Raw genomic sequence first — 16,029 nt, forward strand, 5'->3', positions numbered from 1 at the left:
ATACAACAGCTTCCCACTAGTTATCTATTTTACACATGGTAATGTATATATGTCAGTGCTACTCTCTCAATTCATCCTATCTTCCCCTTCCTCTGCCCCGTGTCCACAAGACCGATCTCTATACCTGTGTCTCTTTTCCTGCCCTACAAATAGATTCATCAGTACCATTTTTCTCAGCCATAAAAAGGAACGAAATTGGGTCATTTGTAGTGATGTGGGTGAACCTAGAGTCTGTTATACAGAGTGAAGTAAGTCAGAAAAAGAAAAAAATATATCGTATATTAACGCATATATATATGGAATCTAGAAAAATGGTACACATAACTCTTCAACCTCTCTGATCAAGCCCAAATCATTTCCAAATAAGAAAGAATGTGAAGGAAAGACTACTGTGTTAAGAAGACCTCCCAGATAGGCTGCTGAGGACAGGACTTCATGCCAGTGCAATTGCAGGCACTGTTTTTTATTCTCTTTTAGATTAGAGTGAGTAAAACTCCATTGTACAGGCTTAAAAATGAAGCTTTCTAAATCTCCAGCACCCTAAGAAAAAGGCTTTATTAGTTTTTATCTAATTTTGAACAAAAACTGAGCTCATCTTAAAGATTATTTAGTACTAAAGAGTATTGAGTGTTTTTGTTATCAAGCAGTTGACAGTCCATTATTTTATATTGTCTTTAACATCACCATAATCATTTTATGACAGTATTATAAAGCTAGTGTATTTGGTGTGCTATTTGGTATTCCTGCTTTTCTAGTGAGGTTTACTCTGCCACGGAAATAATGGGACAACATTTGCTCTCAACGTCAGCACAAGCAGCGTATTAATTTAAAGGACAATTGTTTGCCCATCAAACTATTGATGATCATGTTTGTAAAACATTTCATGCATAATGGCAGTATGTTTCTAAAACTAGTCTACACACTGTGATTACTGTGATTTTTTTTTAAACACTATGAAATTAAATTGTGAAATAAGTCTTGCAAAGATGTCAAAATTTCACTCTCCAGTTACTGGAATATATAAGGGATAAAATAATCCTGTGTTTTGTAGGTGAACTATTGAATGAAAGACACTCTTTTTCCAAAGCGTTTCTAAAGGAAAGTAAACGCACAAACTGTTTAAACTTATTGCTGTAGATACAACTTTGTCAAAATGTAATACTAATCTGTATATCTAGCATGTTTTAAAAGCACGTAGAATTGAGCATTGCATCATTGTAGAGTATGGTGATTAAGTCCCTGGGTTCTAGAGCCAGGCTGCTTGAATTAAGAAGTCTTCACTTCCCTGGCCAGCATGTGACCTCAACTCTGTGACTTAATTGATTCATCTGTAAAATGGAGGTATAAAACGATATCCTCAACGTTGGGTTGTGGTGAAAATTAAATGTATTAATACATATAAAGAGCTTAGAACATTGCCCAAACATGGTAAGTGCCCAATAAAAGTTAACTCTCATTCTTATTATTATTTCACAAGTCAGGATGTTAACACCGCAATGACAGTGCCAATCTGTGATAACATAAACCAGCTGTAGAATTCATTGCCTACCTCACTAATCACACCTACCACTCTCCAGATCATGTTTCTGCTATTACATTTATAGTTTTTTTCTTTTTCTTTTTCCTATGTACAGTGCTTTTTATTTTTTTACTTTTTTTGGATTTAATTTATTTTTTTATTTAGCAGGTACTTATTAGTTATCCATTTTATACATATTAGTGTATATATGTCAATCCCAACCTCCCAATTCATCCCACCACCACCAGCCCCCCGCCACTTTCCCCCCTTGGTGTCCATATGTTTGTTCTCTACATCTGTGTCTCTATTTCTGCCCTGCAAACCGGTTCATCTGTACCATTTTTCTAGGTATAGTTTTTTTCTAATGTTTAACTTTTTGATACATCTAGAATTTAATTTTTGGTGAGGTGTGATTCTACCCTTATTTTTTTCCATATGACTACCCTGTTTTCCCCAAACCATTTGTTCAATGAATAACCCATTATTCCTACTACATTTCTGTATCTATTCACTCTCCTACAACCTTAGACCAAATCTTCAAACTAGGTTTCAGTTATGCCTGAGGGTACATGAAGACTTTCTAAAGGGCACATGAGCATGGTTAGTTTTATGCTTATGTACAGATCTTCAACTTGCATGTACTTTTTCCTAAAATCATTTGCCTATGAAGATGCCAGTCACCAACGGTCTCTTTCTCTCCATTTTTTAGAGCAGTTTCAGATACACAGAAAAATTGAGTAGAAAGTACTGTTCCATACACCCTCTGCCTCTACACACATGCAGCCTGCCCCACTATCAACATCCTCCACAAGAGTGCTACCTTTGTTTTTTGTTTGTTTGGATTTATATTTATTTATTTATTTGGTTGTGCCGGGTCTAAGCTGCGGCAGGCAGGCTCCTTAGTTGTGGCATGTGAACTCTTAGTTGTGACATGTGGGATCTAGTTCCCTGACCAAGGATCGAACCCAGGCCCCCTGCATTGGGAGTGCAGAGTCTTATCCACTGCGCCACCATGGAAGTCCAAGAGTGCTGCCTTTGTTACAACTGATGAATCTGCAGTGACACATTATCACCCAAAGTCCATAGTTTACATCAGAGTTCACTCTTGGTGGTATACATTCTATGGATTTTGACCAAAGTATAATGACATGTATCCACCATACAATATCATAAAGAATAGTTTCACTGCCTTAAAAATCCTCTGTGCTCTGCCTGTCTATTCCTCTCTCTCCCACTTATTCCCTGGCAACCACTGACCTTTTTACTGTCTCCGCAGTTTTGCCTTCTCCAGAATGTCATATAGTTGGAATCATACAGCATGTAGCCTTTTCAGATGGGCTTTTTTCACTTATCAATATGTCAAGGGTCTCTTCTCATACTCTTCTTTCCAAATTTCCTCCCATTTTAGCAAGAAAATCATATCTCTTACCTAGTCTTAATCTTAATACTGTACTTTGCCAAATGGATAATCCTTTAAACAATTCCTTTAATCAAGGCACCATAACATATCCTCCCCCATCCATCTCATTAAGAGATACATTTCCAGTAAATTTTACTTTTTAGGTGACAAGAAACATACCCTTGTCTGCGGAAAGGCTTCAGTGGCTCTGTCTCCCTGCCACATCACACAGCCTAGCAACGGGCCAGCTCAAAAATATGGTGAGGCAGCTTCTTGCTGATATCAGCCTCACTAAGCTCCAACTACTACTCTTTTCTAAGAAAGTCATCCCACCTCTAGGAAGCCACTGTTGCTACACAGTTAAACAAATGCTTCCTGTCTCTTCTCAATGCCCTAGGTTTACATAAGTGAGCTCCTAGGCCTAACCACCTCTCAGGGCGGGATGAGAACTTGGGAAATCCTGTGTGCTCTTCTGCTGACTCTTAGATGTAAGACTTCCCATTAAGCCTTGACTTATGCCCTCTCTGTGTATTGTTTGGGGGTATTAGTGCCAACCAGTAGTCATATAATAATTGTTTATCAGAATTCATAATTTATGATGTTCTAATGAAATGCATATTACTGGTATTTATAATAAGTCAACCCAAAAGAAATTATTTTACACATATGTTCATAGGATATATATTTGAGGTGAAGAAGCATGACAAGAATGCCAATAAAAGATGTTCGACATAAAAGCCTATTACATTAGGATAAAAATCTATGGGAGAAATGGAACAGAAATGGAAGTTGGAGAAAAAGGGACAATATGAAATTTCTGACAGAGAGGAGCTTGTTTATTAGTGTTTTAAATGGATGGCAATGGGTTCAAATCACTGTGGTACTTTTATTTCCACTGAAGAGTGATAGCTTTATTTTAAAATATAGATATTTGCAGCATGCCATAAACAACATCCTTCACTACTACTTAAATTTATAATGAAAAATTTTAATATCAATTTAAAATGTTTTAGGGGAATAGAGTTTTTCAAGAAGCTTTTAGGGGGACTGTAATCAAAAATATCTTAGGACTTCCCTGGTGGCGCAGTGGTTGAGAGTCCGCCTGCCGATGCAGGGGACACGGGTTTGTGCCCTGGTCTGGGAAGATCCCACATGCCGCGGAGCAGCTGGGCCCGTGAGCCATGGCCGCTGAGCCTGCGCGTCCGGAGCCTGTGCTCCGCAACGGGAGAGGCCACAACAGTGAGAGGCCTGCGTACCTCAAAAAAAAAAAAAAAAAATCCTAAAAAGAATCCTAGACTGTGCTTATTTTCTTACATCCCGACCCTGTCCTCCTCCATCCTCACACTCAGTTGGGATTATTCAGGTGCTCTGAGGGGTGTGCGTGTGTGCATGTGTGTTTAGGGGTGCCAGGTACAAAGGTTCTGTAATTTGAGCCCAACTATCCTAAGAGTTGCTCAGTCAATGTTTCTTGAGATCAACAGAATTGAAAATAAGATATTAAGAATTTAAAACAAAGGCAAAATAGGATACAAAGATAAGATTCTTTCTCTGTCTCTGCTTTCATAAATTTGCTGTGATAGTGGATTACAGGTGGTCTGCACTCCAGAGAACATAGTCCTTGGCTTTAGCCTGCCAAATATTCTTTTCTTTTCTAATCAGCAACTTTTATGAAGGCTTAGAACCTTGCTGCTTGAAGTGTTTTCTGTGGATCAGCAGTGTTGGCATCACCTGGAAGCTTTTTAGAAATTATGACACCCAGGCCTGACTCCAGGCTTTTGAATCAGAAGCAGCAGTTTAACAATATCACCAGGTGATTCCTATGCACATTAAAGTTTGAGAAGCACTAGATTGGCAGCCCCCGTCGTCTAGTTAACTCATGGGTGACAGCCACACCTAGTGAGGTTCCAGTTCTAAATGTACCTAAATGTATTCTTGGCTGTTCCATGACTACCATCATCATTAACCATACTAATGATATATACCGGTAAACCAATTAACAGGGCACTTCTGCATACATTATCTAATTTGATCCCAACTACATTCTACAATTTAGAACAAAGTACTTTCTGCAAAGTGCACAAATTTAATTCCAACAATGTGAAGAGACAAGTAGAGTTTCCTGAATTGTTTTCAAAGATAAACACACTCTTAAGTCCAGAGAGTCATTTGGAATGATTTTCAAATTTAATAATGTCAATACTCTTCACTCAAATATATTTTGTTGTTATATTCCAGAATATTTTAGGAAAAAAACATAATAAACTAGTGATTTAGAGTGGGTTGGTTTTACTATTATATCATAAAAATCTAGGTCTGGTAAGCTGGGACAAAGTGAGAGAGTGGCATGGACATATATGCACTACCAAATGTAAAATAGATAGCTAGTGGGAAGCAGCCGCATAGCACAGGGAGATCAGCTCGGTGCTTTGTGTCCACCTAAAATGGTGGGATAGGGAGGGTGGGAGGGAGATATGGGGATGTATGTATATGTATAGCTGATTCACTTTGTTATACAGCAGAAACTAACACACCATCGTAAAGCAATTATACTCCAATAAAGATGTTAAAAAAAAAATCTAGGTCTGGAAAGCAAGTTAATAAAACTATGTTGAGAGAGGTCAAACAGCTTGTCCAAGAGAGATTCACAATCAAAAACACCTAAGAGGGGCTTCCCTGGTGGCGCACTGGTTGAGAGTCTGCCTGCCGATGCAGGGGATACGGGTTCGTGTCCTGTTCCAGGAAGATCTCATATGCCACGGAGCGGCTGGGCCCGTGAGCCATGGCCGTGGAGCCTGCGCGTCTGGAGCCTGTGCTCTGCAACGGGAGATGCCACAACAGTGAGAGGCCCACGTACCGCAAAAAAACAAAAACCTAAGAGGCATCTAATAAATCAACAAAAGGATTTTAAAGGTCTAATTGCACATGTACTGTCTCAGGTACTAAGTAAAGAAATAAAAACACTTGGTATTAACACTATATATCTGCATCATCCACACTTCAACCCTTATGTATTAGATAGAATACCAAATCATAAAACATTCACCACCACCTTCAAGGAATTTTTATTTTCTGCATAAGAAGAGACTAAATTCAGAGATTAAAAAAAGTAGAAAACAATCACAGGGCAGAATATGGAAAAGAGCTTTATAATTTAATATTGTATGTATCAAAGTGATATAAACAAGGAGACTGAGGTGGGATTAGTAAGATAAAATGGTGATCAACATTTATTTCAAGGTTTTCTAGTTGATTTCTTTTGGACCCATTGCTTGTTTTTAGGCTGCCAAGAAGGAAGGTCTGCAGGTGGGTGGGATGAACAAAAAGGCAGAAGTATCAAACATGCGCCAAGGAGTGGTGGGAAATGAGCCATGGGGAAGATGCCTGCAGAGACAGGAGGCCGTTCTACGTGGAAGGTCAAGATGTGTATTAAGTGCACCACAGATAAGAAATCAATAGATCAAATACTAATATTTCATTCCTCCTACCAGGAGGTCACTCACTCATATTTAGACATGTTATTTTCAAGGGATTATATCTGGTAAATTGGACTCCTTAGCCTGCTTTGGCAAGCCTGGTGGATTCCTGGGGTTCTAACATTGTGTCTCCTTGTAACGCAAGAAGCCCTCTTCTGGGCCAGAAGTCACAAAAGAGCCTTGCAGTTCTAATGGGTTACTTCTTGTGCCAAGACTGCCCTGTCACAGACATGCTAGGAGCCCTGTACATGTCTCTAAACCTCTTGTGTGGAGTCAGAGTAAGCCCATGAACAAAACCCATCTTGGCTTCATTGGAAATTCATCACTGAGTATCAGGTCCTCACACACAACAACCTTACCTTATATATGTAACTCACTTAACACAGATTGTGACCCCTCACCTCCCCACAGACACACATAAAACAGCCACTAACATGCCACATCTCTGAGGGCATCTTCTCCATTGCTTACTTCCCACTCCTCCTTGAAATTGGCTTGTATTCTTCCCTTTGCCTCTTTGTTCTAACCACCCACCCACAGTCATCCTCTTCTGGCAGCTCGAAAGGACCTGGCACTCTTGATGCAACTACCGACGGCACTCTGCTTCACCAGATCGGGTTCTGACACCATGCTCTGCTGCCAAGGGCCCTGCCTCCCTCCAGCTGTTCCCCTATTTTTTCCTCAGCAGTGTGACGCCCACAGGAAGGAGTGGGGGAGAACTCAACCCGCAGCAGCCCTGCTTCTATTCCTGGGCTCTGCTGAAAGCTCTTAAGTACCCGACACAACTATGAGTTACTGAGCATAGGGCTTTTACAGAGTTTGGGCTAATCAGATGAGCACAGTTTGCTTTGTACTTTGGGACAGAATGAATCTTGTTAATTTGTGTCACGGGTCTTGAGTCAAAATAGACATCATAGTCTGAGGGGAGCGTCACAGTGTGGAGCCACCTACTTCCGGTCCACAGGACTGCTTTTTAAGAGTTCAGGTGCTTCCATGTCCTGGCTATTGTAAACAGAGCTGCAATGAACATTTTGGTACATGACTCTGTCATACAGAGTGAAGTAAGTCAGAAGAGAAAAACAAATACCGTATGCTAACACATATATATGGAATCTAAAAAAAACAAAAAATGGTCATGAAGAGCCTAGGGGCAAGACAGAAATAAAGACACAGACCTACTAGAGAATGCACTTGAGGACATGGGGAGAGGGAAGGGTAAGCTGTGACAAAGTCAGAGAGTGGCATGGACATATATACACTACCAAACGTAAAATAGATAGCTAGTGGGAAGCAGCCGCATAGCACAGGGAGATCAGCTAGGTGGTTTGTGACCACCTTAGAGGGGTGGGATAGGGAGGGTGGGAGGGAGGGAGATGCAAGAGGGAAGAGATATGGGAACATATGTGTATGTATAACTGATTCACTTTGTTATAAAGCAGAAACTAACACACCATTGTAAAGCAATTATACTCCAATAAAGATGTTAAAAAAATAATAAAAAAATATAAAGAAATTTTAGAAAAAAAAAAAAAAGAGTTCAGGTGGATGTGAGCTAGATACTGGAGCCTGCCCAGGCATAAGTTGCTACTCAGACCTTGTACTTGTCCCTGACTTTTATCTATGGCACACACAGCATCTGTCAAACTAGGTGGAAAATATCCCACCACTCTCTAACACGTTCACAGGCTTAAGTCTTTATATAATTCTTTCCAGTGCTTATTGCTATGGATTTATTTTCACACAAAGTTAATCAACTAGCTTGTAGTTCCTTCAGGGTAAAGTTGAAAGTATTGCCATTTAAAACCACTTCATGAAAATATACACCGATCCCATTCTCTGTGAAAAGCAGAGTTTCAAACAGCCTTCTCAAAACCTGATTACCAAAATATTGACTAATCTCTTGTAGAAAAATAGAATGCACTGAGAAGCTTGTGAAATACATTTTGGATGGCTAAATATGTTGTGGGGTTTTTTGAATTCTGTAAAATTTCCCAATTCTGAACAAATTTCTTTATGCATCTTAAAGCAATAGCCTGGCTGAATGGTGCTTGGTGCTGCTTTGCCTCACCCTCAGCTGGCTTTGGTATCCTCCATATTACTGTTTATGATGAAAACACCATCTGTCCTTCTTGAGAAGGTTTTGAAACTATTTTGAAGGAGGGTAGTTTCACTGAAATTTTACTTAATTTATACAATATTGGCAAAGGTTCTGGAAAATCATCTTAACAGCTTCCTCATAACAAGGACATACGGCTATTTAAAATAAAATGACATTTTCTAATTTAAAGAATGTATTTGTTTAAGTCTATCATAATCATGTTGGTGGTACTTTTACGCAAAATATGGTTAATAATCTATCTTGTTAGACATAGTGAACACTCACACTACCAAAGAGGAGAAAGCCTCAGATTAATAGATGTCTGACTTTTGGCAAGTTACCTTATTTATCTAAGCATCAAAATCCTCATCTAGTTAATATAGTTGGGAAATTCAAGGCATGGAGTTGCTCTGAACAGTGCTTGGAGCACAGTGGGAATGCAAAGGTAACTGAAGATTACTTTTTCCAGGCAGCACAATGGCTGCCAGTAAATATGCTTCCACCTCCATCCATTCTTGCTCTTCTCTCATTGATATAGCATTTACTAAGTACCTGCCATGTCTCAGGCTTAGGTGCTAAGGATAGAAAAGTGAATGAAACAGACTCTTCAGATGGAGCTGAGTAAGAGACACAGCCAGGTAAACAGACCACTTTAAATGTGTGCCTTGGAGGAGACCTTCAAGATGGCTGAGGAGTGAGACATGGAGGTCACCTTCCTCCCCACAAATACATCAGAAATACATGTACATGTGGAACAACTCCTACAGAAGATCTACCGAACGCTGGCAGAAGACCTCAGACCTCCCCAAAGGCAAGAAACTCCCCACGTACCTGGGTAGAGAAAAAGAAAAAAGAAAAAACAGAGACAAAAGAATAGGGACGGGACCTGCACCAGTGGGAGGGAGCCATGAGGGAGGAAAGGTTTCCACACACTAGAAGCCCCTTCGCGGGAGGAAACTGCGGGTGGCGGAGGGGGGAGCTTCGGAGCCGCGGAGGAGAGCACAGCAACAGGGGTGCGGAGGGCAAAGTGGAGAGATTCCCGCACAGAGGATCGGTGCCAACCAGCACTCAGCAGCCCGAGAGGCTTGTCTGCTCACCCGCCAGGGCGGGCGGGGCTGGGAGCTGAGGCTCAGGCTTCGGTCGGAGCGCAGGGAGAGGACTGGGGTTGGCGGCGTGAACACAGCCTGCAAGGGCTAGTGCGCCACGGCTAGCCGGGAGGGAGTCCGGGGAAAAGTCTGGACCTGCCGAAGAGGCAAGAGACCATCGTTTCAGGGTGCACGAGGAGAGGGGATTCAGAGCACCACCTAAACAAGCTCCAGAGAAGGGCGCGAGCCGCGGCTATCAGCACAGACCCCAGAGACGGGCATGAGACGCTAAGTCTGCTACTGCCGCCACCAAGCCTGCGAGCGAGCACAGGTCACTCTCCACACCTCCCCTCCCGGGAGCCTGTGCAGACCACCACTGCCAGAGTCCCGTGATCCAGGGACAGCTTCCCCGGGAGAGTGCATGGCACGCCTCAGGCTGGTGCAACGTCACGCTGGCCTCTGCCACCGCAGGCTTGCCCCGCACTCCATACCCCTCCCTCCCCCTGGCCTGAGTGAGACAGAGCCCCCGAATCAGCTGCTCCTTTAACCCCGTCCTGTCTGAGCGGGAACAGGGGATCTCAGGTGACCTACACGCAGAGGCGGGTCCAAATCCAAAGCTGAACCCCAGGAGCTGTGCGAACAAAGAAGAGAAAGGGAAATCTCTCCCAGCAGCCTCAGGAACAGCGGATTAAAGCTCCACAATCAACTAGATGTACCCTGCATCTGTGGAATACCTGAACAAACAACGAATCATCCCAAAATTGAGGCAGTGAACTTTGGGAGCAACGATATATATATATATATTTTCCTTTTTCTCTTTTTCTGAGTGTGTATGTGCATGCTTCTTTGTGTGATTTTGTCTGTATAGCTTTGCTTTTACCATTTGTCCTAGCATTCTGGGTTTTTTTGTTTTTGTTTTTTTAGTATAGTTTTTAGTGCTTGTTATCATTGTTTTTTGATTTGGTTGCTCTCTTCTTTCTTTCTTTTTCTTGTTTTTATTTTCAATTTTTTATTTTTAATAATTATTTTTTATTTTAATAACTTTATTTTATTTTTCTTGCTTTCTTTTTTTCTCCCTTTTATTCTGAGCCGTGTGGAGGACAGGCTCTTGGTGCTGCAGCCAGGCATCAGGGCTGTGCCACTGAGGTGGGAGAGCCGAGTTCAGGACATTGGTCCACCAGTGATCTCCCGGCTCCACATAATATTAAACGGCGAAAGCTCTCCCAGAGATCTCCATCTCAACGCTAAGACCCAGCTCCACTCAACGACCAGCAAGCTACAGTGCTGGAAACCCTATGCCAAACAACTAGCAAGACAGGAACACAACTGCACCCAATAGCAGACAGGCTGCCTAAAATCATAATAAGGTCACAGACACCCCAAAACACACCACTGGACGTGGTCCTGCCCACCAGAAAGACAGGATGCAGCCTCATCCTCCAGAACATAGTCACCAGTCCCCTCCACCAGGAAGCCTACACAACCCACTGAAACAACCTTAGGCACTGGGTGCAGGCACCAAAAACAATGGGAATTACGAACCTGCAGGCTACGAAAAGGAGACCCCAAACACAGTAAGTTAAGCAAAATGAGAAGACAGAGAAACACACAGCAGATGAAGGAGCAAGGTAAAAACCCTCCAGACCAAACAAATGAAGAGGAAATAGGCAGTCTACCTGAAAAAGAATTCAGAATAATGATAGTAAATGTGATCCAAAATCTTGGAAATAGATTGGAGAAAATACAAGAAACGTTTAACAAGGACCTAGAAGAACTAAAGAGCAAACAAACAATGATGAAGAACACAATAAATGAGATTAAAAATTCTCTAGAAGGGGGCTTCCCTGGTGGCGCAGTGGTTGAGAGTCCACCTGCCGATGCAGGGGACACGAGTTCGTGCCCCGGTCCGGGAAGATCCCACATGCCGCGGAGCAGCTGGGCCCGTGAGCCATGGCCGCTGAGCCTGCGCGTCCGGAGCCTGTGCTCCGCAACGGGAGAGGCCACAACAGTGAGAGGCCCGCGTACAGCAAAAAAAAAAAAAAAAAAAAAATTCTCTAGAAGGAATCAATAGCAGAATAACTGAGGCAGAAGAACAGATAAGTGACCTGTAACATAAAATAGTGGAAATAACTACCATAGAGCAGAATAAAGAAAAAAGGATGAAAAGAATTGAGGACAGTCTCAGAGACCTCTGGGACAGCATTAAATGCACCAACATTCAAATTATACGGGTCCCAGAAGAAGAAGAGAAAAAGAAAGGGACTGAGAAAATTTGAAGAGATTATAGTTGAAAACTTCCCTAATATGGGAAAGGAAATAATCAAGTCCTGGAAACACAGATACCCATAAGGATAAATCCAAGGAGAAACATGCCAAGACACAAGATATTAATCAAACTATCAAAAATTAAATACAAAGGGACTTCCCTGGTGGCACAGTGATTAAGAATCCACCTGCCAATGCAGGAGACATGGGTTCGAGCCCTGGTACAGGAAGATCCCACATGCCATGGAGCAAATAAGCCCGTGTGCCACAACTACTGAGCCTGTGCTCTACAGCCCATGAGCCACAATTACTGAGCCTGGTGCCACAACTACTGAAGCCCGTGGGCCTAGAGGCTGTGCTCCACAACAAGAGAAGCCACTGCAATGAGAAGCCCGCACACCGCAATGAAGAGTATCCCCTGCCCCCACTTGCCGCAACTAGAGAAAGCCCGTGAGCAGCAACAAACACCCACTGCAGCCAAAAAATTTAATTAATAATTATTTAATTAAAAAATTAAATACAAAGAAAAAATATTAAAAGCAACAAGGGAAAAACAATAAATAACATACAAGGGAATCCCCATAAGGTTAACAGCTGATCTTTCAGCAGAAACTCTGCAAGCCAGAAGGGACCAACAGGACATATTTAAAGTGATGAAAGCAAAAAACCTACAACCAAGATTACTCTACCAGCAAGGATCTCATTCAGATTTGACGGAGAAATTATAATCTTTACAGACAATCAAAAGCTAAGAGAATTCAGCACCACCAAGCCAGCTTTATAACAAATGCTAAAGGAACTTCTCTAGGCAGGAAACACAAGGGAAGAAAAAGACCTACAACAACAAACCCCAAAACAATTAAGAAAATGGTAATAGGAACATACATGTCAATAATTACCTTAAATGTAAATGGGTTAAATGCTCCCACCAAAAGACATAAACTGGCTGAATGGATACAAAAACAAGACCCATATATATGCTGTCTATAAGAGACTGACTTCAGACCTAGGGACAAGGGGATGGAAAAAATAGTCCATGTAAATGGAAATCAAAAGAAAGCTGGAGTAGCAATTCTCATATCAGACAATATAGACTTTAAAAGACAGACTGTTACAAGACACAAAGAAGGACACTACATAATGATCAAGGGATCAATCCAAGAAGAAGATATAACAACTGTAAATATTTATGCACCCAACATAGGAGCACCTCAAATAAGGCAAATGTTAACAGCCATAAATGGGGAAATCGACAGTAACACAACCATAGTGGGGGACTTTAACATCCCACTTTCACCAATGGACAGATCATCCAAAATGAAAATAAATAAGGAAACACAAGGTTTAAATGACACACTAAACAAGATGTACCTAATTGGTATTTATAAGACATTCCATCCGAAAACAACAGAATACACTTTCTTCTCATGTGGTCATGGAACCTTCTCCAGGGTAGATCATATCTTGGGTCACAAATCAAGCCTTGGTAAATTTAAGAAAATTGACATCATATCAAGTATCTTTTCTGACCACAACACTATGAGACTAGATGTCAACTACAGGAAAAAATCTGTAAAAAATACAAATATATGGAGGGTAGACAATACACTACTTAATAACCAAGAGATCACTGAAGAAATCAAAGAAGAAATCAAAAAAATACCTAGAAACAAATGACAATGCAAACACCACGACCCAAAACCTACAGGATGCAGCAAAATCAGTTCTAAGAGGGAAGTTTATAGCAATACAATCCTACCTTAAGAAACAAGAAACATCTCAAATAAACAACCTAACCTTACACCTAAAGCAATTAGAGAAACAAGAACAAAAAACCCCAAAGTTAGCAGAAGGAAAGAAATCATAAAGATCAGATCAGAAATAAACAAAAAAGAAATGAAGGAAACAATAGCAAAGATCAATAAAATGAAAAGCTGGTTCTTTGAGAAGATAAACAAAATTGATAAATCATTAGCTGGACTCATCAAGAAGAAAAGGGAGAAGACTCAAATCAATAGAATTAGAAATGAAAAAGGAGAAGTAACAACTGACACTGCAGAAATACAAAGGATCATGAGAGATTACTACAAGCAACAATATGCCAATAAAATGGACAACCTGGAAGAAATGGACACATTCTTAGAAATGCACAACCTTCTGAGACTGAACCAGGAATAAATAGAAAATATAAACAGACCAATCACAAGCACTGAAACTGAAACTGTGATTAAAAATCCTCCAACAAACAAAAGCCCAGGACCAGATGGCTTCACAGGTGAATTCTATCAAACATTTAGAGAAGAGCTAACACCCATCCATCTCAAACTCTTCCAAAATATAGCAGAGGGAGGAACACTCCCAAATTCATTCTACAAGGCCACCATCACCCAGATTCCAAAACCAGACAAAGATGTCACAAAGAAAGAAAACTACAGGCCAATATCCCTGATGAACATAGGTGCTAAAATCCTCAACAAAATACTAGCAAACAGAATCCAACAGCACATTAGAAATATCATACACCATCATCAAGTGGGGTTTATCCCAGGAAAGCAAGGATTCTTCAATATATGCAAACCAATCAATGTGATAAACCATATTAACAAATTGAAGAATAAAAACCATATGATCATCTCAATAGATGCAGAAAAAGCTTTCGACAGAATTCAACACCCATTTATGATAAAAACCCTCCAGAAAGCAGGCATAGAGGGAACTTACCTCAACATAATAAAGGCCATATATGACAAACCCACAGCCAACATTGTTCTCAATGGTGAAAAACTGAAACCATTTCCACTAAGATTAGGAACAAGACCAGGTTGCCCACTCTTACCACTATTATTCAACATAGTTTTGGAACTTTTAGCCACAGCAATCAGAGAAGTCAAAGAAAGAAAAGGAATCCAAATTGGAAGAGAAGAAGTAAAGCTGTCACTGTTTGCAGATGACATGATTCTATATATAGAGAATCCTAAAAACGCTACCAGAAAACTACTAGAGCTAATCAATGAATTTGGTAAAGTAGCAGGATACAAAATTAATGCACAGAAATCTCTTGCATTCCTATACACTAATGATGAAAAATCTGAAAGAGAAATTAAGGAAACACTCCCATTTACCACTGCAACAAAAAGAATAAAATACCTAGGAATAAACCTACCTAAGGAGACAAAAGACCTGTATGCAGAAAACTATTAGACACTGATGAAAGAAATTAAAGATGATACAAACAGATGGAGAGATATATCATGTTCTTGGATTGGAAGAATCAACATTGTGAAAATGCCTCTACTACCCAAAGCAATCTACAGAGTCAGTGCAATCCCTATCAAACTACCAATGGCATTTTTCACAGAACTAGAACAAAAAATTTCACAATTTGTATGGAAACACAAAAGACCCCGAATAGCCAAAGCAATCTTGAGAAAGAAAAACAGAGCTGGAGGTATCAGGCTTCCTGACTTCAGACTAAACTACAAAGCTACAGTAATCACGACAGTATGGTACTAGCATAAAAACAGAAATATAGATCAATGGAACAGGATAGAAAGCTCAGAGATAAACCCATGCACATATGGTCACCTTATTTTTGATAAAGGAGGCAAGAATATACGATGGAGAAAAGACAGCCTCTTCAATGAGTGGTGCTGGGAAAACTGGACAGCTACATGTAAAGGAATGAAATTTGAACACTCCCTAACACCATACACAAAAATAAACTCAAAATGGATTAAAGACCTAAATGTAAGGCCAGAAACTATAAAACTCTTAGAGGAAAACATAGGCAGAACACTCTATGACATAAATCACAGCAAGATCCTGTTTGACCCACCTCCTAGAGAAATGGAAATAAAAACAAAAATAAACAAATGGGACCTAATGAAACTTAAAAGCTTTTGCACAGCAAAGGAAACCATAAAAAAGATCAAAAGACAACCCTCAGAATGGGAGAAAATATTTGCAAATGAAGCAACTGACAAAGGATTAATCTCCAAAATTTACAAGCAGCTCATGCAGCTCAATATCAAAAAAACGAACAACCCAATCCCAAAATGGGCAGAAGACCTAAATAGACCTTTCTCCAAAGAAGATATACAGATAGCCAACAAACACATGAAAGAATGCTCAACATCACTAATCATTAGAGAAATGCAAATCAAAACTACAATGATGTATCACCTCACACC

General features: G+C 40.5%; 1 protein-coding gene across 1 annotated transcript in view; it reads right to left on the reverse strand.

The window, feature by feature from the left end:
• The window catches only part of LOC308620915 (uncharacterized protein), a 59,774-nt gene that overhangs the window by 23,891 nt on the left and 19,854 nt on the right, over nucleotides 1–16,029 (reverse strand). The window lies entirely within an intron of this gene.

The sequence above is a fragment of the Mesoplodon bidens genome (assembly GCF_964165515.1).
Source record: "Mesoplodon bidens genome assembly, chromosome: 1".
Lineage (NCBI taxonomy): Eukaryota > Metazoa > Chordata > Mammalia > Artiodactyla > Ziphiidae > Mesoplodon > Mesoplodon bidens.